The 27,450-nt window shown below is 35.6% G+C and overlaps 1 protein-coding gene across 2 annotated transcripts in view; it reads right to left on the bottom strand.

Moving 5' to 3' along the window:
• LOC122217932 (bifunctional heparan sulfate N-deacetylase/N-sulfotransferase 4-like) overlaps positions 1–27,450 on the bottom strand; it is a 388,528-nt gene that overhangs the window by 136,087 nt on the left and 224,991 nt on the right. The window lies entirely within an intron of this gene.

Raw genomic sequence — 27,450 nt, 5'->3', positions numbered from 1 at the left:
TGAAATAAATAAGAAATTAACATGATTTTAGAAAAATAAATATGAAGTTTTGGGATGCCTCTTTTTCAAATGTGTATGCATGAGTGAAACAAAATAGTATGGGCTTTGTTGCTTTTTGGGTTTTTGATGGCTACTGTTATGTGCTATTCATATCTCAGGTATTATAATCACTATTATTATTTTTATTGAAGTTCACCAAATTATGAAGCAGTTAAGCCCTAAGCACATTATAAGTTGCTGAGAGGCAATTCTCTAAACACACAGCACTGAAATCATTTTTCATTTCCATGTGAGTCATTTCTTGATTTCAGATTATTACACTTTTTTTTCCTTGGGAGAAAATTTTCAGAATTTTTGGATATAGACAAGTCTTTAATTCGTTAGTAAGGAATGGAAAGGTAATATTTGTTTGAGTTGCAATTCAGTATTTATTTAACTGTGCTACCTCCCCTATCATTTTATTTTTTTATTTTTATTTTTTTTTAATTTTAATTTTTTAACATTTATTTACTTTTGAGACAGAGAGAGACAGAGCATGAATGGGGGAGGGTCAGAGAGAGGGAGACACAGAATCAGAAGCAGGCTCCAGGCTCTGAGCTGTCAGCACAGAGCCCGACGCGGGGCTCGAACTCATGAACTGTGAGATCATGACCTGAGCCGAAGTCGGCCGCTTAACCGACTGAGCCACCCAGGTGCCCCTCCCCTATCATTTTATAAGGGATAATCATTACATTAAAAGCTTGGGTTCTCAACCAAATAAACTAAAGATAAATGTATAATTTATATTGATTGCAAATCTTGAAATATGAACCAGGCAAGGACAGATAGAAAATAAATAGCCAATTCCATAAAGAAAACTTTTCCAACTGTGGAAAAATGTGCCTATTTTATGTATCTGGAATTATTCTATGTTAATTTCTTATTTGTAGACAGGATAGGAACACACTGATGTTAATCTTAGAGTCAGACTTAGTCCTGTAAATTTTCTGCCAATCCTTAAACTGCTATTATTCCTATGCCAACATATGTAGCATAATTCAGAACTCTCATATCCTTGGGCTTTTTAGTTTGCTTATTGATTCAGAATGCTTTTCCTGTTTTTAAATGGATTTTTAAAGGGGATTTACTTTGTTCTGATGAAAATGAAAAATTCGTTTCAAACTAGACATATTAGTAAGACCAATTTTTGGTTACTGCTATCAATATGTTAAGGTGAACAGAAATTTAGACAATTCTGTTGAGTATTAGTCACAGTGGATAAGTATCTGCTTAAAAAATTTGTGGAACTATTTACTCCTCCAGAATTAAGAGGACTCTCCTGCAAATTAGCTTAATTAGATAAAAGAATAACTAAAAGGTTGATAACTACATAATCAGTGGTTATCCTAGGTTACAGTTACATTGCATGTAATCCTGGCCAATCTTATTTAAATATTATGAATTAAGTAGAAAAAGGAAAAAAATAGGCTTATTTAGTTTGACTCAGTTATATGTAATATATTTTTTAAAAGTTCTCAGAAAGAAAAAAAAACCTAAATACTAAAAAGAGGTTGGAGTTAAAAATAAAGTCTTTTGAAATAGTCAAGCATGTTGGTAAATCCTGTGGAATACAGTGTTAAGTTGAAAATATCATGCATCTTTTTATCTTAGTAAGTTTCTTTTTCTGGGTTTCTTACTTTATTCAATGCACAATCCCTGGGCTTCCATAACTTCAATTAGTTTTTTTAAAACACTCCTTTCCCCTGTATTCCTTACCACTCCAATCCCCTTCCATTTCTTACCTCTGGGTTCTCGAAGTCATTATTTTGCATTTAGTTCTCCAGTATCTTAAAATCACTATATATTTATTGTAGGTGGATACATATATTTAGTGTATATATTGGGTGTAACAAGCATAGTCCCTTTAACCTAGGACTTTAATGCTTAGAGAGGGAGAGAGAATTTAAATAGACAGTAAAATGTATAATTACAACTCATGATAAGTTCTACAAAGAAATCTAGAGCATGTTATGATAGACCAGTAAGGGATTTTAATTTATACTGATGGAGTGGGCCCACATTTTCAATGCTTGATTAGGGGAAAATAAATCAAATAAATCAAAATCAAATCAATAAACATCAAACAATGTATTTTTCCCTCAATCAACTTGCCACCACTTTAGGAACACCTCCATTGTCTTTTTCTTGGGCTTTTAAAACACTATAGTCTGCTAACCTTCCCACCCTTCAGTTTTATCTTCCTCTAATCTGCCTTACATTCTGCAATCATGCTAACATCCCAGAGGCAGTAAATGTACTTCACCCTTGGGGTCAAGGAGGCCATTCAATTAATGGCTCAGCCTTGTTGGTCATTTCAGTTCTCTAATGCTTTCTTTCCCTTATCTGTAAATGGGATAATGTTTAATACCTGTTTCACACTATTATTGGGCATTATGTTGTAGAAAGTATACAGCTAAATGCCTGGCACACAGTAGAAACTCAATAAATGCTGCCAATGAGCACTCAATGTGTCATTCTCTCCCCACCTATTAGGTATTGTTGGCGCCTCCACTTTTCCAATTAAGCTACAAGCATTGTTGTTTCCCCCAAATCACCTTGTCCTCTGGATCTATTCCCATTCCTATATTTCTCCGTGCCTTTCCTTACTCTGTTCCTTTTGTTTAGTCTCCAGCTGCTCCAGATCCTATTCCCCAAACCCATCCATTCTTTAAAGTTCTGCCCAAATGCCATTTCTGTATGAAGCCTGCCCTGATGCCTCAAAGCTTTTACTTTTTTTATCTCCCAAAGTTCCTAAATTATTTTTCTTAAGACTTACATTATTTTCTTCTTTACTACATCACTTTATATCCCACTTCTTCTAGTCTATAAGCATCTTCAAGTCAATCAAACCTTACTTATTTTTACATATTCCTTATTGCTAGATATATTTTTGTAAATGTGGAAGGCAATCAATTGAATTAGTTTCCTTTATTTTAATTAGTAACATATTTCTTTTTTTTTTTTTTTTTTTCAACGTTTTTTATTTATTTTTGGGACAGAGAGAGACAGAGCATGAACGGGGGAGGGGCAGAGAGAGAGGGAGACACAGAATCGGAAACAGGCTCCAGGCTCCGAGCCATCAGCCCAGAGCCTGACGCGGGGCTCGAACTCACGGACCGCGAGATCGTGACCTGGCTGAAGTCGGATGCTTAACCGACTGCGCCACCCAGGCGCCCCAATAACATATTTCTGATGGTAAAATGATAAACATGGTTCATGGACCATACCATTAAATGATATCAGAACAATATGGATAGGATGCTACATTTCACCAGGACATTTATATCATGGATGCTTTATAATCTTATATTATAGATTACCTAGTAAGACAAGCTCACAGAAGCGAGGACAGATGGATTTTCTTCCAGTGGTACTAATAACTATGAAGAATTTGGCAGACCCTTCTACTGTTGAAAGAAATAGAATTGTCTAGTCATACTCTCCCAACATGTAATTTTGATTAATGTGGGGTAAAAATTACAATTTCTATAAGTAAAACAAAACAAATAGATTAAAAAGGCAGACCCTAAAAGATTCCATGACTGACTATTTCAGTATAAAAAAGTTCTTTAACTTCCAAAATTCAGGGAAAGAAAATTTCCATGGTCTTTCGATGGTGAAGGAAGAGAGATACAAATAATGAGTAATAAAATAGTCCAATTTTAAAAATAAAAATCATAAATAAGCTTAAAAGAAAAAAATGTTAAACCACAAAAATTAAAGAAGAAACATAGAAAAAGTAAAGAATAGAAATAGAGGAAGTGTAAAGTGTCAGAAGAAATGTTAGATAAGAAAAGACAAATATAAAATTGTGAATAAATGAAATATAATGAAACTAAAAAAAACTTACTTTGGAAAAACTTGTTTATAAAGTGGAAGTAATATGTGTCAATTATAGATAAAAATCAAATTGTAAAGTTTAGGAAACAACATGTAGCTACAGATAAGCTTTTTTTATTTGAATATTTTGTGAGGAAATTTCACTAACTTTTGAACATAAATGTAAAGTGAAATATATTTAGTGTTTAGACAATAAACTTGTTACTTTCTTTAATAGTTTATCTCATAAGAAATATAAACAGCTTTCGGGCACCTGGGTGGCTCATTTGGTTGAGTATCTGACTTCAGCTCAGGTCATGATCTCACAGTTCCTGAGTTGGAGCTGTCAGTACAGAGCCTGTTTTGTATCCTCTATCCCCCTCTCTCTCTGCCCTCCCCCCCCACTCTCTCTCTCTCTCAAAAATAAACATTAAAAAAAATATATATCTATATATATACAGCTTTAAGATATTCCTTTGCATTATCTGGGAAGAATTTACTAAGGAACTTGACTAGATATTAAAGAGAATAAATATATACAACTTAAGAAAAGGCAACAATTCATTATTTTAATAGATATTACTTACATTTGCATAATGTTATCATAACAAGTTCTCAGTATTTAATAAAGCAAGTCTGACTTGGCCCTACTACAAAATGTTAAAGAAAACAATGGTTTTCAAACTTTATTGTGCATAAAATTTTCTAAAAGAGACTGCTAATATTGTCAATTCTGGATTCCCACTTGAAAAGTTATGATTTAGTTTTATGTGATAAGGTCCAGGCTTGTGTATTTCATCAGAGACCCTAGTTGCTTCTAAAAAGGGTCAAGCAATTGTTTCCAGGTTACCCATATGAAATGAGTTGCCAGAATGCTTGTAAAGTAACTTTCCCAGGCCCATGTTCTGGAAATTCTGAATTGGAGTATAAAATGGAACCTAGGAAACTGTAAATTTAATAGTGATTCTTATAGCTTCAAGCTGGAGATTATAACCATCAAGGAACCTTGGGAAATATTAAGTTAGTGCACTATTTATATTTATGCTAATTTCAAAGTATGTTGCTTATGCCTTTTTAAAATTTTTTTTTTAAATATTTATTTATTTTTGAGAGAGAGAGAGAGACAGAGAACGAAGGGGGAGGGGCAGAGAGAGACACACACAGAATCCGAAGCAGGCTCCACGTCTGAGCCGTAAGCACAGAGCCCGACACGGGGCTCAAACTCACGAACGGTGAGATCAAGACCTGAGTCGAAGTCGGATGCTTAACTGACTGAGCCACCCAGGCGCCCCCCCCCCTTTTTAAATTTTTAAAAATATTTATTTATTTTTGGGTATTTTGTTTATGCCTTAACCCACTCTGATATTGAGGCTAACCCTTTCCGTAACTGCACATAAGATATGACTATCTACATATATCGAATAGCCTTATACTTCCAAAATTTCAAATCAAACCCAAAAGGGTGATAGTTTTTGTTCCTTTAACTGCCTTGTACAGTTTTTTAATATATCCAATAATTAAATGAAAGTGTCATCTTAGTTATCTTACAAGATCTTGATGTGGGAATCAGAAGAGGTTACCTCTATACTTATGGTCCAGGTGGAAAAAAATGCTTTGTGGAAAGTTCAAGTGGCCTACGTGCGTAACACTAGGAGAGGGCCCAAATTGAGCATGTTTGCCTTAACACTTGGTCCAACCTTAATAACTTCAGGTCCGACTACAGTAAGTTTGTGTGACCAACCAGGATGAAATGACTCAGGAGTCCATGCACTTTTGTGCAGACTATTTGTCAATGTACAAATGAAGATGAATAGGGCTGACCTAGGGTGAAAGTATGAAGCTTTTGAAGTTTGCCTTTGATAGTCTCTGCCTCTCTTCTTGTTCATCTCCTTTCCCTTAGAAGCGATTTGTATTCTTTCAGAAACCTACTTTCTCTCTCTTTTGCTCTGTCATTTTTAAAATCGCTTACTGCTACTCAAAGAGGAAATTGTCTGATATAATTTATACACTGACAGAATTTTATTACACCAATACCCCAAATCTTCCACGGTATTTCACATTGAACAGTTGGGCTGTGATTATGGAATGGAAGAGTTAACTAAGGAAGAATGAATGAATGTTTGTAATTATAAACTGAAGAAATGTGGAGACCATTTGTGGGGAGAAAGATGTGGGGTTTGGCGATCCTTCTGCTGAAATCAGACTCAATGGAAGAACAACTTGCTGAGTAGAAAAACACTATGGTATTTCAGAACAATTTCTCTCTCATCTTCCTAGTCATCACTTAAGTGTTGTCCTCCCATCTCTCATCTCTTGCCTAAGTATCCAGGAAACCAGGGATCTGAAGCTCAACCTTTGGGCTCTCTTCCTCCTTGTGCCATTATTAATTCATCCATCCATTGAAACAATAATAATTGAATCCCTGCTATGTTTTAGGCACTCTTCTAGTTACTAAAGACACAGGAAAGAATGCTAAAAATAATGGAGCTTTTACTATGTGTTAGGCCCTGTGAGAAGCACTCTATTTGGATTATCTCTTTAAATACCCTGTGATCCCATGGACTGCCTGGGTGGCTGGGGCAGTTGAGTGGCCAACTTCTGCTCAGGTCATGATCTCACATTCCTGGATTCCAGCCCCGCTTCAGGCTCTGTGCTGACAGCTCAGAGGCTGAAGCCTGCTTCAGATTTTGTCTCCCTCTCTCTCTGCCTGCCCCCCGCTCGGGTTCACTCACTGTCTGTGTCTCTCTCTCAAAATACATAAGCATTAAAAAAATTTAAATCTCTCTGTGATCCCTTAATTAACCCTATTTTTGAGGCATATAAGGCACAGAGAGGCTAAAAAAGCTACATAATGTTAAGGAGTTAGAAAATATCTGACAAAACTGATAAGCTTGTTGTTCTCGTAGAAATTGGGTTCTGTTTAGGCAAACATGATACACATGGCAGATGAACCAAATAATTATTTAATTGCAAACTGTAATTAGTGGTACAAAAATAATTATAGTATATGCTCTTATTGAAACTAACACAGAGTGCCTGAATTTCGACAGGATAAGCAATATGATCTATGAAGCCTCTCTGAAAAAGTGGCAATTTAGTTGAAGCATGAAAAATGAGAGGCCAGCCATGCCCAAATCAGGGCTCTGGAGGAGTGTGTGCTGCAGGCAAACGGGACAGTGAGAACAAGGCTCAGTGTCAGGAAAAACCTCGGCATCTTAATACACCACACTTTACTTCATCTCACATAAGATATGATTTTACATTTTAAATGGAATCTTCTGGCTCATTGCTGAGAAGGAATTGTAGGACAACTGGAGCAAAACACAGGAAAATCAGTTAGGAGACTTTTGTAGTAGTTCCAGGAAGGAAAAAAAAAAAAAAATAAATAAATAAATAAAGGCGTGGTTTTTACTGGAGGTACTGGGAATAGAAGAAAGTAGTGTAATGTTGATGGACTGGTGTGGGAAGTGAAGTGGAGTGTAATTTCGTTAATGCTTCAGATTTCTGACATTCAGATGTGGGAGAATTGGGAAAGGTTTTGAGGGAAAAATCAATACTTGCACTGCTATACTAAACATTCTTTCTCACAACAGGATGACCATGTTGTTGAAACCTCTACATCAACCCTAACAGGAAAGAGACCTTAAAGTCATACAGCACCATTGCTTTTCAGTCTTTGTTATCCAAAACTGGAGGGTAAACTTCAGGAACTAACTGCACAAGGAATGTATATATGCGCAAGGGGAGTAGTCTTATATAGCATAAGGAGTGCTTTTTGCATGCTAGAAGGTGAAACACTGATGCCGATTAAAGGTACTGGCAAAGAGAAGAGAAAATTTGAAAATTGGTTTGACCTTGCAAAATAATATTAACTCGTGTCACGTATGTGAAGAGTTTGCATTTTCTGCTTGATTATCAAAGAACACAATGAAGGTTATATAAATCATTAAATTTGAAGTGCATTTATAGTGTTGTAAATTGCATTTGATTACATCAGCAAATCACTCCATGTGACTTTGAATTCCTTCCCAGTGGGTATGGATGGATTTTTCTTGTCCCCTAAACTTTGTTACTGTAAAGTGGTCTGGGAAGCTTTGTGTTGACAGAATTCGAAGTCATTTTGACTTCAGTTAATTCTGAAAGTATGTGAGATGAACTTCTGCTTCTGCTTTCTGCTTAGCGGTCTTGCATTTGCCCTGGGATCAGAAAATTTCCATAAGCAAGGTGAAACACTGCCCAGTTCTTATCAGCCCCAAATTCTCTCCAACTGTATTCTCATGTTCAGTCTGTATAGATCATCTCAAACTATGAGTGTGTTCTGTTCTGTTTCCATGCTTTTAATGTTCTACCTAATTGATTGGAATTTTGAATCAAATAAATTTGAATCAAATATGAACCATAAGATCCTTCAGGTAATATTATTTGCACCACTGGTATTCTCCTTTAAAAGTTAGTTTCTATGGAGGCACCTGGGCAGCTCAGTCAGTTAAGCATCCAACTTTGGCTCAGGTCATGACCTCACGGTTCGTGGGTTCAAGCCCTGCATAGGGCTCTTTGCTGACAACTCAAGAGCCTGGAGCCTGCTATGGATTCTGTGCCCCCTTCTCTCTCTGCTCCTCCCCTACTCATTCTCTCTCTCTGTCTCTGTCTCTGTCTCTGTCTCTCAAAAATAAATATTAAAAAAAGTTATTTCCTCTAAACTTGGCCTTCAATTATATTATTTAATTTACTTTTCCTATAAATTTTGCTCCAAGTCTCTATCATGCCCTACGAGATTTTTTGTTATAAAAAGATAAAAATATATTATAACTTCAGAGTTCATGGTTTGTGTAACATAACTATTTCCTTTAAAGCCTTTTATGACATAATGACAAAAATAACTGTCTTATTTTCCTGAAGCCAAAGTATTCAAGTACATGATAGAGTAATAGTGAGATAGAACTACCTTATGTTAGGACTTCTTTGGGGATGTGGAATGAAACTGGTCATTGTAAACTCAGGGACTAAAAGATGGCTTCAGGAATTATCAGGATTGGATAGCTGAGAGAAGCATACACATGAACACACAACACAAGCAAACTGACAAAATCAAACCTTTATTGGGTAAGGATGGGTGGAAAGTAGTTTATGATGCAAAATATTTCCAACAATTCTCAGTAGGGATCTGCACTGAATTGGTGCAAATTCTCATTGTGTCAGGCTGGGACTTCATTTCTTTATTTATGTATTTTAGGTTGGAACTTTCAAATGTAACCTGAATCACTTTCATAATCTTGATTCCCATGTTGGGGAGCCAACTTGATAGAAATGCTTTGTACTGCTATGGAAGCTCTAAAACAGACACAGAATCATTCCTCTCAGAGCTGGCTTTGGAGTCTGTGGAGTGTGGAAGTTTGGGCTGCCTTCAATACCTAGCCATCATGGATGATTTTACTGTAGAAGAGGAAATAACGAGTGAAACAGAGTTGTTGATTACAGAGGATTTTTTTCCAAACCATGATCTGTGGGGTCACTAGGTCTGTGAAATTTAACAATTCTATGAAAAAATAATTCCATGTTCAAAATGTTTAGAAACACTCTACATTATACTCCTTTTGAGAGGTTCTTTTTTTAAGTTTATTTGTTTATTTTGAGAGAGAGAGCACAAGAGTGCAAGCAAGCAGGGGAGAGGCAGAGAGAGGGACAGAGGGAATCCCAAGTAGGCTCTGCACTATCAGCACAGAACCCTATGAGGGGGCCAATCTGACCTCATGAACAATGAGAACATGACTTGAGTCAAAATCAAGAGTCAGACACTTAACTGACTGAGCCACCCAGGTGCCTCTTGAGAGGTTCTTAATTCACATTAACATACCACACTCTCTAGTAGGAATAATTTTGTATATGGCTTACCCTAGTTTTTCCTCTGAACTATTAGCTAGCAACACATACTCCTACTTGCTTAAATGTGATACATACGGTTTTAGGAAAAAGCATTAAGTGGATAGCTAATTCCTAGGAAGTAGAAGTGTCTCCTGGAGTCATGCTATAGTTTCCTATTTAGTATCCAATGCAAGTTGCAGAATATAACAGTTGTGATTTTATATAAAATGTGATTCTGTGTGCATTCAATCATGTAATAACTTAGCTCTTTGTAAGCCACCTAAAGAAAGGAGGATTCTTCCATTACTGCAGGATATCCCTAAAGAAGTTCTGATCAATAGCAATTCCTTAATATCACAGAAATGTGCAAAGTATTTAGAAATAGAATTTACACTTTTGATAAACATGATATTACTTCTTGGAGCATCTTATTCTTGTTGAGAAATTATTAAAGGCAACTATTAAATTGTTTCATTAACAAAAATACTTTTTACTTAAAGATTTAAAAAATCTCTCAGCATAATTATCATTTTATTTTTTAGGCCTTAAAACATGAAAGCCTCCAAAGCAACTATCTCTTTAATCAAGGTCAAGTATTAGCACTGTTTCTTAGGACACCTGCTTCTGCCTTTGCTGGTGGCTATAATCTCCATTTCTCATTCCCTATCCTCTCTCCTACTCAGTATGCATCCAGGGTGGGCTTACAGCAATATTCGTACAACACAGCTACTCAATAATTGTTGGCTGGCATTGTAATTGACTTTTCTAACTTTATCTCTAGAAATACTCCCTGCTCACATACTGGTTAGGAATCTCTTCATTGTTAAGATATTCACTTATTAGCTATATTATATCATTATTTGATTAAATATTGTATTGGAATAATTTCACAATGTTTCTTGAGCACACAAAAGTATACTTTCTATTCCCAGTTTTATAGAACTCCCCTTACTTTTACCAGTGCACCTTGCATACACCTGAGCTCTGTGTCAGATTTTTAGGGTCTTGGAGACAGACTTAAGAGATTCTTGCCATAGCCGTGGCAGCCATGTTGGTCCTATAATAATTCTCCTAAAAAAGTCCTGAAACCAGAGAAAGGGAATTCTGCAGATAAAATTCATGATTTTAATTTCAAATTTTATCTCTACAGCCATTCAACATTAAAAAGAAAGAAAATGTCAATTTCCATCATTCCTGTCTCGTAGGAGTAGGGGATATATTACTGACAGTATCTGGGGATGTATGCAGGTTTTTACCTAAAAAGGTAAAAGAAGGTATAGTTTCTTCCCTTCTTCTATGTAGTTTCATTCATAATTTCTCTTTACCCTAAATGTAAATGAATATCAGGTTAAAGTCTGTATGACCTCTCCAATGGACAAACTTCTCCTTTCATGACAGATATCTCATTTATACTATGCTTGAAGTTATAAACCATCCATTTTAACTTTACTACTGTCTTTCTGTTAATAAATTTAAAAGAATGAAAGCTTTGCTTTACTTTTATTTGGTATATTCATAGATTGAATTCTGTCAAACTGCAGTTACCATCAGGACAGAGCAAGCAATAGTAAATAAGAAAAGCCGATAATGGTGAAAACAGTTGTGTGCAGTAATGATTCAATTGACTGATTGAATCTGTAAGTGATTTGAACAAAGATGAGTCATTGATCTTGTTGGGTATTGATGTATTGGAGAACACATATAGGATAGGTGGCATGCTGATAAATACATGTTTCATGTCCCACAATGAATATATGTCTTCTTTCTGAATAAAAAGGATATCTGGTTTTTAAATGCATATTTGGGGTAATAGGTGAATAAACAGGCTACATGTAATAGCAAAATCATCATTATCAGTGTCTGTTAATATGGTACATAATAACTTAATTGCCTAGACTCTTCAAAAAATTTTTTTAATGTTTATTTATTTTTGAGAGACAGAGAGAGACAGAGTGTGAGTGGACGAGGAGGAGAGAGGAAGACCCAGAATCTGAGGCAAGGTCCTGGCTCTGAGCTGTCAGCACAGAGCCTGATGTGAGGCTGGAACTCACAAACCGTGACATCATGACCTGAGCCAAAGTTGGATGCTTAACCAACTGAGCCACCCAGATGCCTCTACTTAGACTCATTAAGTATCTTTCAATTAGAATATTGATATATTTGGATTTAAGGATAGGAGTGTCAAATTAAAAAATCAAGAATATCCCCTAGATGACTTAGAAAACAAGTAAAAAGTTTATTACTGATAATAGCATTGAAAATATACTGATAATTCATCTTTCATTTAGCCATTATAACTACAAAAATTCAGTATTTAACAAATATGAGTTTATTTAACAGATAAAATGAGAAAACTGTAGTTGCAACCACCTGTAGTGACCATATTCACTCTAAGTAAATACCAAAAACTTTGTCTCCATAAAGAACTAAACTTCAGCAAGCCTTTATTGAACCACTTCCATCTTCCAAGCAGTCTCCTAAGCCCAAGCCCTTGCTAATATATTTTGCACATTTAAAAGTTATATATATATATATATATATATATATATATATATATATATATATATGTATATTTATATAAATAAAATTATATAAATATGTTAGAGATTTATAGTCTGCATGTGAAAATGTTTCTGTGTTTTATTTTCATGTTATTTTACCACATCTGAATAAATCTGCATTATTTAAAATTTTCATGATCAATTTTATAAATTTTTGGAAATTTTTCATATGATACATATTTGAACATTTTGCAAACACACATTCAGATACATATATATTTAAATGCATATCATAAAAATCATTTCCAAAGTCTAATTATCAACTCATGCAAAAATGTATATACAGTTGTAGCATTAAAGTATTTATTGTTTAAGCTCACATGTAATAGAATCTTCTCATTATACTGCTAGGAAGGTAAAGATATGTTTATTTTTAGGTTGTTATAAATATGAAAACATATGTCATTATCTGCATAGAACCATGATTTGGTTATGGAAATCATAACCAAAATATACCACAATTTATGGTATATATAATATTTTAAGGTGGGATTTTCCTGTATTTGGTAGACAAATCATTTTCTAGTAAATCTCTCCCTCTGACAAAGACTACGGGTTTCAAAAATAAAAAGCTCCTGTGAGATTTTGTTGTCACCTCCTCAAGCTCAATCCTATTTAAAGCCTAATTATAATTCACATTCATAACAAAACAGGCTTGACATCATCTGATAGTCTACCAACTCTGCTTTCCTGTAGTTGAAGGCAAACTAGTGAGATACTCATGAAAGAGAACAACAAAATAAAAACATATTAATGGTAACATTTTCCAGCACAGTTCTCATTTCCCAATGAAAGAAGGCGATAGTCAAAATATTTTCTATGTAAATGGTATCCTTTAGAGTGACTGCCCTTTTCCACATTTCACATATTTTTATAAGGGAATTTTACTGTAATTTTAAGAAAGATTCTCAAATAAATGTAATATATTACTTTATTTACTTATTCAAGAAATGTTTGATTAGCTAATGTATTTCAGCTGTTTCTAGGTACTAGAGATTTAGCTTTGAACAAAACAAAGTACTTTCTTTAGGAGCATATCTTCCTGTCAATGAGACGGGCAATAAACAAATAAATTAATATCATGGTACAATGAGATGAGTGTACTGGGAAGCCACCAGGGAGGTCTGAGCAGAGATATAATGTTCATCACACTTTGAATCGTTGGCCAGTGCATGAAGAGTTGACCAGGTAAAGGGAAGACAAGGATGGGAGAGGAAGCGTTTAGAAGAGAAACAAGTACCCCAAATGAGAAAGGAGTATCTTCTAGTGGGTGGTGAAATAGGAGGAAAGTGGTCAGATTTGGGATATAGTGTGACGATAAAGGTTCTGGGACTGTAAATGTCAAATGATGAATTGAATGCAAGTTGTGAAAGAATTGGATGTGGGGTATGATTCTTGGATCTGTTCAGATTTGGGCTAGTAGATGAACACTGGAAATTAGCAGCTACGTTAACTCTCCAGGAGTGAAATTTCTCCTCAAAATCCGCAGAGTATCATTTATCCAGTGTCTTTCAGCCCCCAGAGTGAGTCGGCTTCATCTATGTAACGTGAGTGTCCCTGATCAACTAAAATTTTTGGCCCAAAAAGTGTTTTTTGTTGCTGTGTTTTCATAAGAGCTCAAGAAGTGTGTAATGAAAGGAAGCTTTTTCAAATGTTTTAGAGACAAAAAAATGATGGGACAAATTATCAGGTGAAAATACCCCTCTCACAATTTTTAATTTAAGAAGTAGTTTACATATGTGTTAAATGCAGAGGAAATGTAATATTGAACACAAATATATAGCCCTATTTTAAAAATCTGAAATGTGAAGAATAAAGAGCATATCATTACCAATCTTTCTACTTTTATGTAAATATTGAGGTATGGGTATTAGATGTTATAAAGAAGTTATACTTTCAGCTCGTTCACTGAACTGTTGAAAGAAAACTCCTAATTATTATTTTACTAACTATGGATCATTTAGCATTATAAAACAACTTACAAAGTATTACAATTTGTTGAAACAAAGTCTTCCTGCTTCTGTAGATGAAATACGGTAGCTCTTTAAAATAAGTTCTTAAGGAATGTCTTTCCCAGAAGATATTTAATCAGCTGCAGGGAAGTTTCATTTTATTAACTGACTCTTTCGTTTGACATTGCAAATATCTCTCACCTTGGGTCACATATGAAATAAAGTCTCTTAAAAAAATCTTATTCTCACATTCTGCATTATTTTACATTAATCTCTAGAATTACCTTTAGAGATTTTGAGTCATCTTTATTCTTCTTAATTGCTGCATCTATTAAGCAAGGCAGATATTTTTCTACATATCCTTGTTAATTACTAACATATCCCACATTTACATAATACATTTTTGGGGGCATTTTCTGTGGTAACATTTCATGGCTAATAGGAAGCAATTTGCTTTCCTTTATTAAGTGCATTAAAACTTCATGCCCTAGACATCATTGACGGTAAACATTTGATTCTGCTCAAATTTAATGCACAGAGGCATTTGGCTGTGCCATATTAGGTTTATTTATGTGCTGTGTTCTGCATTGTTAGCTGCTAATGAGACTTCAACTCTTATTGCTCTAAGGCCTGAACACTAACCTCATTTTAATGAGTTCATTATTTGCTGTCTTCTGAAAGGAAGACAACAAATTTTCCTTTTAATTAAAGGTCAAAACACCTCTGGTGAAGGAAAAGGAAGAGGTTATCAAGCCCTGGGATAAGATGAGAGATAGCTCTTTCAGATTTCTAAGCTAAACCGAGTTAGTGTAGGCTGGGGTAGGCGGTGGCTTCCCAAAAATACAGACAGTCAATCAATCTCAGGAGACCAAGGTGCATCTAAATTTAAGACAAATGAGAACACTACAGTATGATAGCTAATGTGCCTAAGACTTTGTAAAAAATGAAAGTCAGCCAAAGTAATTAAAGAGGCTTTACTCCTAACCAAAAGGGCCACGTGGATCAATACGGCTGCAGGAGCAAGATTCGTCTTTTGCATGACCAATGAGTTATGGAGTTCAGAGAACACATGTCATATAAATTGAGCCAAGAAAAACTGATCTCAACTATTTTATTACAGAAAGTGAAGCAAAGACAACTCAGTATCTTAGGGAATAAGTGCACCTAGCATGAGATAAAAGAAAATGTATATTCAGAGGAAACTAGCTGCTAAACTGAAATTCCTGGGGATGTCAGTTGTTACTTGCATTTGCAGGCAATTGCATATCTCTAACCACAGGAGAGAGGTGAACCTAAATGATATATAGTTTTGTCACAGCAGATATTATGAAAAACTTGCTAATTATGTAAATTTTAATATAAATGAAACCAAGACATTGAGCATAACAATTAAATGGAACATTTGCATTTAACAAATAGTGTGCTTACATTAAAATCCGAAATATTTTCATTTTGCTCTGATGACATACACATTCCACAGATGGATTGTTTAGTCTTCTACACTGGTCTTTAAAATGTAAAAATTTAATAATATATAAATATACTTTTATTTAAACATATACTTTCAATAAATTTATGTTTAAGTTCTACTATGTACCTTTCTATATTTCCAGCATTGCTCCTGACTTACAGCATATGATAAATAAATATTTTTGTTCACTAACCTTTTTTTAATTTAGAATATTTTTAGATTTGCAGAAAATTGCAGATAGTGCAGAGAATTTCCACATACCAATACTACTGTATCTTACATTACCGGGGTACATTTGTCACAATCAATGAACCGAGATTGATACATTGTTATTAACCAAAGTCCATACTTTATTTGCATTTTCTCAGTTTTCCCTAATTTTCTTTCTTTTCTAATTTTTCTTTTTCTTTCTTTCTTTCTTTCCTTCTTTCTTTCTTTCTTTCTGAGAGTGAGAGAAAGAGCTTGTGCATGCACACAGGCACAAGCATGCACACATGCGCAAGTGTGAGCTGGGGAGAGGCTGAGGGAGAGGGAGAAAGAGAATCTTAAGTAGCCTCCATGCCTAGCACGGAGCCCAACGGGGCTCCATCTCACAACAGGGAGATTTGACTTGAGCTGAAATCAAGAGTCCAAGGCTTAACCAACTGAGCCACCCAGGCGTCCTCCTAACTTCTTTTTTTCTATTTCAGTATCCCATCAGGTTCCCACATTGCATTTAATTGTCTCCTTAGGGTCCTCTTCGCTTAAGATTCACATTCTTTTTTTAGAGCAGTTTCAGGTTTACAGAATACTTAGCAAGTACAGAGTTCCCATCTATCCCCTCTTCCACATATCCCTGCACAGATCCCCCATTTATTACAACTGATGAGTGAATATTGACACATTATTGCTAACTAAAATCCGTAGTTTACATGAACGTTTGCTCCTTGTGTGCTAAATTCAATGGGTTTTGACAAATATAGAACGTCATGTTACCACCATTATGGTTTCATGTAGAAAAGTTTCATATCAGATAAAGGGTTAGTATCCAAAATCTATAAAGAACTTACCAAACTCAACATCTGAAAAACAAATAATCCAGTGAAGAAATGGGCAGAAGACATGAATAGATACTTTTCCAAAGAAGACATCCAGATGGCCAACAAACATGAAAAGATGCTCAATGTCACTCATCATCAGGGAAATACGAGTCAAAACCACACTGAGATACCACCTCACACCAGTCACAGTGGCTAAAATGAACAACTCAGGAAACAACAGATGCTGGTGAGGATGTGGTAAAATGGGAACCCTCTTGCACTGTTGGTGGGAATGCAAACTGGTGCAGCCACTCTGGAAAACAGTGTGGAGGTTCCTCAAAAAATTAAATATAGAATTACCCTACAACCTAGCAATAGCACTACTAGGAATTTATCCAAAGGATACAGAGTGCTAATTCATAGGGGCACTTGTACCCCAATGTTTATAGCAATGCCTTCAACAATAGCCAAATTATGGAACGGGCCTAAATGTCCGTCAACTGATGAATGAATAAAGAAGGTGTGTTTTATATATACAATGGAATACTATTTGTCAATGAGAAAGAATGAATTCTGCCATTTGCAGCAACGTGGATGGAACTGGAGGGTATTATGCTAAGTGAAATAATTCAGGCAGAGAAAGACAGATATCATATGTTTTCACTCATATGTGGAACTTGAGAAACTTAACAGAAGACCATGGGAGAAGGGAAGGGGAAAAAGTAGTTACAAACAGAGAGGGAGGGAGCCAAACCATAAGAGACTCTTAAATACAGAGAACAAACTGAGGGCTGACAGGAGTGGGGGGTTTGGGCAGGGGAGATTGGAAAATGGGTGATGGGCATTGAGGAGGGCACTTGTTGAGATGAGTGCTGGGTGTTATACGTAAGTGATGAATCATGGGAATTTACCCCTAAAACAAGAGTGCACTATATATACTCCATGTTAGCCAATTTGACAATAAATTATATTTATAAATGAATAAATAAATAAATAAATAAATAAAGTAATAATAAAAAAAGAATAGTTTCTTTCACTGCCCTAAAAATTCCCTGCACTCCACTTATTCATTCTTTACCCCTCCTTCTGGCAACCACTACTATTCTTTTTACTGTCACTGTAGTTTTGCTCTTTCTAGGATATCATTTAGTTGGAATTATGCAGTATTTAGCAATTGGTTTGACTTCTCTCTCTCAACAATATACATTAAAGATTCCTCTATGGGTATTTTTGTGGCTTAATAGCTCATTGTTGTTATTGCTAAATAATATTTATTAAAAAGGAGACAGCAGGGCCCAAATGAAATCTTGTGTTAAACCCTATGTTAGCAAACCAAGACTTAACAGCTAACCAAACTGCAGCTTCAGCCTCTCCCAGGAACTGGTTAAAGTAATCTTTAACCAGTCAACCTGGAATTACCTGGTCAGCACTCATGAGGCAATCCTCCTCATTATGCATCCTTTGCTAATAATTTCCTTATACTATCCCCTTTTCATCCTTAAAAACCTTTCCTTTCTCACAGCTTGATGGAGCTCTTTCTATTGCTACATGGGATGCTGCCCACTTCATAAATTGTTGAGCAAAGCAAATTTCATCTTTAAATGTACTCTGTTGTATTTTTGTTGTTTAACATATTCCATCATCTGGATGCACCATGGTTTATTCATTGACCTTAAAAAGCATCTTGGTTACTTCCAAATTTTGGCAATTTTGAATAAAGCCGCTATAAAATTCATGTTCAGGTTTTTATGTAGACATTAGTTTTCAACTCATTTGAGAAAATACCGAGAAGTACACTGATTGGATGGTATGGTACATATGTTTAGTACTGTAATGAGTCACTAAACTGTCATCCAGAGAGACTGTATCATTTTGCATTCCCACCAGCAATGAATTAGGGTTCCCGTTGTTCCACATATTTCCCAGCCTTTGGTGTTGTCATTGTTTTGGCTTTTGTCATTTATTTTATTTATTTTATTTTATTTTATTTTATTTTATTTTATTTTATTTTTTGAACGTTTATTTATTTTTGAGACAGAGACAGAGCATGAACGGGGGAGGGTCAGAGAGAGGGAGACACAGAATCTGAAACAGGCTCTAGGCTCTGAGCTGTCAGCACAGAGCCCCACGCAGGGCTCGAACTCACGGGCCGTGAGATCATGACCTGAACCAAAGTCGGCTGCTTAACCGACTGAGCCACCCAGTTGCCCTTATAATTTTTTTTCTTTTTTAACGTTGGCTTTTGTCATTTTAATAAATGTGTAGTGGTATCTCATTGTTTTAATTTGCAATTCCCTAATGACATATAATGTTGAGCATCTTTTCACATTATATTGCCATCTGTTTATCTTTTTAGTGAGGTATTTGTTCAGATCTTTTGCTGACTTTTTAATCTAGGTGTCTGTTTTCTTATTACTGAGTTTTTAGAATCTTTTATGTATTTGGATGCAAATCCTTTATCAGATATATGTTTTACAAATATTTTCTCTCAGTCAGGCTTGTTTTTCATTCTCTTAATAGTGTTTTATGTAGAGCAGAAATTTTAAATTTTAATTAAATCATACTTCCTAAATTTTTCTTTCATGGCTCATGCTTGGAATAAAATTTATTTGGTAAATGGATTCAAAAAGTCAGATCAGTTTTTATTGAGCATCTTTTATGTACAATGCAATATGAACCAGAGTATAATGAGGTGTGAAGGAGACAATATAGGAAACATTCCTTTTCTTTAAGGAGCTTAAAATCCTGTATTATTTTTGATCATAAAAAAAATACTTTACATATTTCTTTAGACACTATTTTATGTTTTTTCTAAATGTATTTAAATAAAATAAAATAAGATCAATTGTACACTAGGAAGTTATCCAATAAATATCAATATAGATTAGCGTCATAACCAAAAATACCCAGTTAAGACAGACATCAAAATTGGCTGTAAGATTTCCCTATGAAAATCTCTTCACTTTGGCTTTTGCCTAATATGCAGAGGGGAAAATTAAGATTTAAAAAAGAAGAGCATATGGGGTGCCTGGGTGGCTGATTAGATTAAGCCTCCGACTTTGGCTCAGATCATGATCTCATAGTTTGTGGGTTGGAGCCCCATGTCGGGCTCTATGCTGACAGCTCAGAGCCTGGAGCCTGCTTTGGATTCTGTGTCTCCCTCTCTCTCTGCCCCTCCCCTGCTCACACTCCATCTCTTTCTCTCTCTCTTTCTCTCTCTCTCTCTCTGTCAAAAATAAACATTAAAAAAAAATTAAAAATAGAGAATAAAAAATGAAAACTTATTTCAAAAGATGTTTTTTAAGTTGAGAAAACAGATTATAATATATAACTATGCCATTAATAACAACATTTAAGAATTTCATAATTTTCTAAAGGCTGTCCTATAGTATTTTACTTCCAAATAATTCTAGGTATTGCTATCTTTATTTCATAGATGAAATAAAGTGAAAAAGAAAGTGGTGTGGCTAGATCAGGCTCTAAAATTAAATCTTATGATTACAAATCTGTGTTTCCTCTTAGTTCATCCAAAAATTCTTCAGCTATTGTGGTATGGGTGGCATCAACTATTTACTGATAGTTAGCTGAACTGTGAATATTTTAGCTGAGGTATGTATATTTCACTTAAGAGAAAATGCCCACTTCAGTTCCAGAATTTAATGTTTCAAAGGAAGGAGTTAAAACTCAAACAAACGAAATAGTATTTAAATAATGTTATATATTTACAATTTAGCTTTATACTGTGCTTTATAGACAGTAAGTGTTTGGAATTTCAAATAAAGAAATGAGACTCACATTGCAAAGTATCCATACTTTGTTTTGTAATTTTAGCTAAGTTACTTTTGTAACCTTTTTGTCTCTACTCTTATACATATGCTAGGACTCTAGAGGTATTTTGAATATAGGAATATGAGTGTGCACTACTAAACTGGACCCAATTTTAAAAGTTTAGGACACATTTATTTTGATAAAAATCTGAATTAGGAATGCATTTCTTCATGACATTTTTTATTATCTCATAGGAATAAGGTAGGAAATAAACTTATCTGGGTGTTCCTTTGCCTGCTAACCTTAACATTATTGTTTCTGTTTTAAATAAGACTAGTTTTAGATGTGGCTGTGGGTAAGTGGAGGAATAAGACATAGAAAGTAGCTGTTTCATAATTAATTCCAACTTGGTATGATATGTTCCAATGGACAACATATTCTGTTGCTATTTATACTGTTTTGGTTGAAAAAAAAAACTATGTATTCTTCCTATCTCTTTTTGACAGAAAAATTATGTTAATTAAAAAAATTATATTTGTTTCTGCTTTCAAAACCAAGTGGTGAAGGCAAATGTGTGTATATATTTATATTAATCTTGAAACCTGTGTACTCATAAACTCTATCTTTTGCTAAGTAGGTCTGTAGTTATTTCAAGTTACATTTTGTCTTTAAAATGAACCCCTTAAAGATATTGCCCCCCTAATTTTCATTGCACCACCTCAATTCAGGATGTTAAAGATTAGTAATTCTGTTTTTATTGATGTTTCATAAGTGGTAAATTATATTCCATATCTTCTTTTGCCACTGTCTGTTGGCAAATCTTAAGGAAATTGTTAAAATTATGATCCTACATCTATTCCATTTTTGAAAGCCATATTTGACCCTGCTATTTGGTCCAGTAATTGATGCCAATTTGTTAAGATATTTTGGTATAATCTCAAAAATTCTTGATATAGTGTTCTGCCTGTTAAAAATCAAATTCTTATCCCTAGTCAATAAAACTTGTATTGGTGTAGTACTTAGTATATACTTGAAACTGCTCCAGGGAATTAGTAGGAACCAAAATAAATAAAAATAATTGTTCCTATAATTATTAGGTAGTTATAATTTTGAACAAGTAATTGTCTTTTGAACAAACAAAATAAAACTGTATAAAAAGCAGTGTAGAATGATATGGTAGGAACATGTCAGTGCAAATGCTTAGTGAATCCAAATTAAGGCAAAGAGTGGCAGGGTAATGTTGATCAGAGAAGGTTTCAGTAAGTAAATGATTAAACAGATTTGGAAGAAACGATGATATTTGACGTAGTTTAAAAAAAAAACAATTCTGGGAAATGTGAGAGAGAAAGTATGCAAAAAGGTGAACTATTTACTAGAGCATTTTTTATAAATTGTATTTATCTTCTCCTTTTTTCTAACTTTGGAGAGAACCGGGTTATGTTAATGATATCCCACAACCTAAATATCTGGCTGTAAAAATATACTTCATTTTCGCATTTCTCATAACACAACAAACTGTCAAATTTCCTGCACCTGTTTGGGGATGTCTCTAAGTAGCTTCCCCATATATAACAATTTTCTATTAGCTGATGTTTTCTCAAATATATTGATCAATGACAAGTAAAGAATATCAGGGCCTCTAAGGGACTGAAACATGTTAAAACCCATTCTAAATAACCAGGAAAATATTGCTTTATTTTAGAGTACTTTTCCTCATCAAATATTAATCTTGACTATTTATGAGCAGGCAGTTATGCTAGAAGTTGCTAAAGATTTTTAAAGAATGTGTAAAACATGGTCTCTATCCTCAAGGGTAATCAATATGATGGAAAATATGTATCTTAGTAATTATAATAATAAGCAGAAAAATGTAAATACTTATCAAAAAGTGCAATGAAAGTTCAAAAGGGTCTTGGCATTATTGTCTTGTACAGGAAAACAGGCAGAATGAGCAGACCAAAGGGTGCAATATAAAGTAGGGAAGGCAGAGGGATGCCTGGGTGGTGAGTAGGTTAATCATCTGACTCTTGATCTCAGCTCAGTTCACTATCTCATCGTTCCTGAGATTGAGCCCCATGTTGGGCTCTACGCTGACAGCACGGAGTCTGTCTGGGATTCTCTCTCTGTCCCTCCCTCATATGTGCACACACTCTTTCTTTTTGTTTCTCCCTCTCCAAATAAATAAATAAACTTAAAAATCGGTGGGGCAGATGATCCTATGAATCAAGTGGGAGAATTTACTCCACAATGATTTTTTTTGCAGAGGGTTGGAAATACATCTTCTTCAAAAACTTTAATCTTTAAAATTAAAATAATCTGGCAATTGTGAACAGATAAATCATGGTTGTTATGTAGGGTTTGGGCATAACAGGGGAGATCAACACAAAAGAAGTTATTAAAATAGTATCTACCTGGACTTTAAGAGCTTAGATGGTGGTAGCAAAGAATGGAAAGGACTCTCAGACAAGTGGTAGCATCTTTTAAAGGAAGAAAACATAGGATTTGTTGATTTAGTTATATGGCAAGAAATAGGAAATAGAGAAAGCTCACTGACAGAAAGATAATGAAGTTAAAGGAAAGGACTAGTGCGAATGGCACATCAATGAAGAGTTAATATTAAATATTTTAATTGAGTTAAAATCACCTGAAAATGAATGAAGCATATGACATTCTTGCATAAATGCATACATATATTTCAAATATAATCTTTTATAAAAGAACAGAAAAAAAATTGTTATAACTAATGAAGCTTGAAACAGTGAGATTCATTCAGACACTTACGGGAATAATTTAAAAGTTATAAGTATGGATGTTTAATTCCTATTAATTAGTATGTCAATTATAGAAGTAAGTTAATGTTAATTTTAAAATAAAAATCCATTTCCATTTGTGATGCTAATTGTTTTGATAATCTAGACCTGTGTCCTCACAATGACCAGCAAATATTCTGAGAATGCATTCTTAATATATGGATATTTATTTTTATACATTATATACTTGCATCCCTATAATTTATGTGCTTTATAAAATATGCAAAATGGAAATAAGCAAATGAAATTAACACTATTTTAAGTATTTTATTCCATTTATGAAAAGCATAACACCTCTGTTGATGCTAACAAAAATTATAATGTCTTAATGTTAAGGAATGTGACTAAATAGGTCAGATCTGATTAAAGATCTTTGTTTGAAATCTCTAGTGTGACTTGACTGACAATGGGTGCACTAAAGAAGGGGGAGAAATGTTCCTGTGCCATTTTCCTGCTGCTCATTTCTGTTTGAGTTATTAGCATTATGTATAATCGGCAGTCTCTACCAAATATCATCTCTACCAAATATCTTAGGTTAATATCTTTCTTACTTTTAGATGAATATTAATCAGAGTCCTAATACTTTTTCCCCCCTGCATCTTAATGCATCTCCTTGCATTTAATTCACCTTGGAGCCATGCTTACCCAAACTTCTGATAGGAAACATTGTCACATTATAGTTAAGAGCTCAGGCTCTGAAGTCAATATGCATGGGTTCAAAAATGAGCTCTACCACTTAGCCTATGATGCCTTCTGTTTCTTAACTTCCTCATCTGTAAAATTGGGGTGTTAAATACTTCTTAGACTTGTTGGAAGGAATAATTGAAGTAACATACAATGCTCCCATATGTGAAAAAATGCTCCCACATGTGAACAACGTGTGGTATATAATAAGCTTTTAATAACTGTAAATTGTTGTTGCTGTTGTTATATGGAAACAAAGAATCATCTGAGCTAATGCAGGTTCTAGAATGTATAATTATATTAGTTCCACAAAAGCAAATGTACATATATGCCTGAGTTATTTGGCTTTACCTCAAACTTCCTTGCTTTTTGTCAGTCTTTAATATGATATCTTCAAAGGTGTGGGGACCCTTGTGTTGGCTCCTTTTGTGATACATTAACAGATTCTTTCCTCTGTTCTAAAACCTTAATTTGTAATATGTGCTAGAATACATTAAATATATATAAAATATTAAAAATAAATAAATAAAGATATATACAATATTTAAAAATAGAATGCATTAAAAATAATCTGATGAAGTTATTATTTAGAAACAAAACAACTGTGACCCAATCTCTTCCTTGGAAAGAAACTATTGGTAAGAGAGTCAATATAATTCGCATTTCAAATGTAATGTGAATTGTGTTGCCTCATTTCATGTAATTATGTTTTTTGAATTGTTTTTACTTGGCTAGCAATGATTTTCTTGTTTTTCACATGGAAAAATACGATCCTTGGTTTATTGAAGCAATACTGATAGTTAATTCAGGAGCTTTCTTCGAGACATCCATCAAAACTCCCCTACTCCAGAAGCCAATCCTAAGCACACTATTTAATAACGGAGCCTCCTCCAACTTTCACTAAGGATCCCTTAATTTGCTCTACACTTTCTTTATTTTCCATAGGATTTAACACCTTCAAAATACCATATACCTTATTTATTATATATGTTAAACTGTCTTCGCCCTCCTGCCCAAATGCACGGCTCAAATGAGGATAGGGAATCTTTCTTTCTTTGTACTCTAATGTATCCCATGAGGCTAAACCAGTACCTGGAACATAGAGTGTTCAATAAATATGCACAGAATGAATGATGGTAGTGTTTGGAACTGATGGAAATCAATTACAGGGAGCTAGGTGCTCAAATTTCATAGCCCCAAGGTGAAGACATTTCTAGTGCAGCTGCAATTACCATAACTTGACAGAGATGAATAGGGAATCATGTTCAAATATACTCCATGTTTCCCTTAGTTACTGAGCCATTTTATGTAGCTGGATATTTGACCCAGTTAGGTTAGATAATCAGATGATACAACAAGAATAAAATTGAGTCCGGAAGATGGCGGCGTAGGAGGACGCGGGGCTCACAGCACGTCCTGCCGATCACTTAGATTCCACCTACACCTGCCTAAAGAACCCAGAAAACCGCCAGAGGATTAGCAGAAGGGAGTCTCCGGAGTCAAGCGCAGACCAGAGGCCCACGGAAGAGGGTAGGAAGGGCGGCGAGGCGGTGCGTGCTCCACGGACTGGCGGGAGGGAGCCGGGGTGGAGGGGCGGCTCGCCGGCCAAGCAGAGCCCCCGAGTCTGGCTGGCAAAAGCGGAGGGGCCGGCCGGACTGTGTTCCGACAGCAAGCGCGAATTAGCGTCTGGGAGGTCAGAAGTTAACAGCTCTGCTCGGAAAGCGGGAAGGCTGGAGGACAAAGGGAGGGAGAGCTGCTGAGCCCCCGGACGGCAGAGCTCAGCTTGGCGGGGAACAAAGGCGCCAGCGCCATCTCCCCCGCCCATCCCCCAGCCAAAATCCCAAAGGGAAGCAGTTCCTGCCAGGGAACTTGCTCGCTCCGCGCAAACACCCGACTCTGTGCTTCTGCGGAGCCAAACCTCCGGCAGCGGATCTGACTCCCTCCCGCTGCCACAGGGCCCCTCCTGAAGTGGATCACCTAAGGAGAAGCGAGCTAAGCCTGCCCCTCCAGCCCCCGTGCACCTTGCCTACCCACCCCAGCTAATACGCCAGATCCCCAGCAACACAAGCCTGACAGTGTGCAAGTAGCCCAGACGGGACACGCCACCCCACAGTGAATCCCGCCCCTAGGAGAGGGGAAGAGAAGGCACACACCAGTCTGACTGTGGCCCCAGCAGTGGGCTGGGGGCAGACATCAGGTCGGACTGCGGCCCCGCCCACTAACTCCAGTTATACACCACAGCACAGGGGAAGTGCACTGCAGGTCCTCACCACGCCAGGGACTCTCCAAAATGACCAAACGGAAGAATTCCCCTAGAAGAATCTCCAGGAAATAACAACAGCTAATGAACTGATCAAAAAGGATTTAAATAATATAACAGAAAGTGAATTTAGAATAATAGTCATAAAATTAATCGCTGGGCTTGAAAACAGTATACAGGACAGCAGAGAATCTCTTGCCACAAAGATCGAGGGACTCAGGAACAGTCACGAGGAGTTGAAAAACGCTTTAAACGAATTGCAAAACAAAATGGAATCCACGATGGCTCGGCTTGAAGAGGCAGAGGAGAGAATAGGTGAACTAGAAGATAAAGTTATGGAGAAAGAGGAAGCTGAAAGAAAGAGAGATAAAAAAATCCAGGAGTATGAGGGGAAAATTAGAGAACTAAGTGATACACTAAAAAAAAATAATATACACATAATTGGTATCCCAGAGGAGGAAGAGAGAGGGAAAGGTGCTGAAGGGGTACTTGAACAAATTATAGCTGAGAACTTCCCTGAACTGGGGAAGGAAAAAGGCATTGAAATCCAAGAGGCACAGAGAACTCCCTTCAGACGTAACTTGAATCGATCTTCTGCACGACATATCATAGTGAAACTGGCAAAATAGAAGGATAAAGAGAAAATTCTGAAAGCAGCAAGGGATAAACGTGCCCTCACATATAAAGGGAGACCTATAAGACTCGTGACTGATCTCTCCTTTGAAACTTGGCAGGCCAGAAAGGCTTGGCACGATATCTACAGTGTGCTAAACAGAAAAAATATGCAGCCGAGAATCCTTTATCCAGCAAGTCTGTCATTTAGAATAGAAGGAGAGATAAAGGTCTTCCCAAACAAACAAAAACTGAAGGAATTTGTCACCACGAAACCAGCCCTACAAGAGATCCTAAGGGGGATCCTGTGAGACAAAGTACCAGAGACATCACTACAAGCATAAAACATACAGACATCACAATGACTCTAAACCCATATCTTTCTATAATAACACTGAATGTAAATGGATTAAATGCGCCAACTAAAAGACATAGGGTATCAGAATGGATAAAAAAACAAGACCCATCTATTTGCTGTCTACAAGAGACTCATTTTAGATCTGAGGACACCTTTAGATTGAGAGTGAGGGGATGGAGAACTATTTATCATGCTCCTGGAAGCCAAAAGAAAGCTGGAGTAGCCATACTTATAT

The sequence above is a fragment of the Panthera leo genome, chromosome B1 (assembly GCF_018350215.1).
Source record: "Panthera leo isolate Ple1 chromosome B1, P.leo_Ple1_pat1.1, whole genome shotgun sequence".
NCBI classification, from domain to species: domain Eukaryota; kingdom Metazoa; phylum Chordata; class Mammalia; order Carnivora; family Felidae; genus Panthera; species Panthera leo.
The sequence above is the reverse complement of the archived record's forward strand: the minus strand, read 5'-3'. Positions and strand labels throughout refer to the sequence as shown.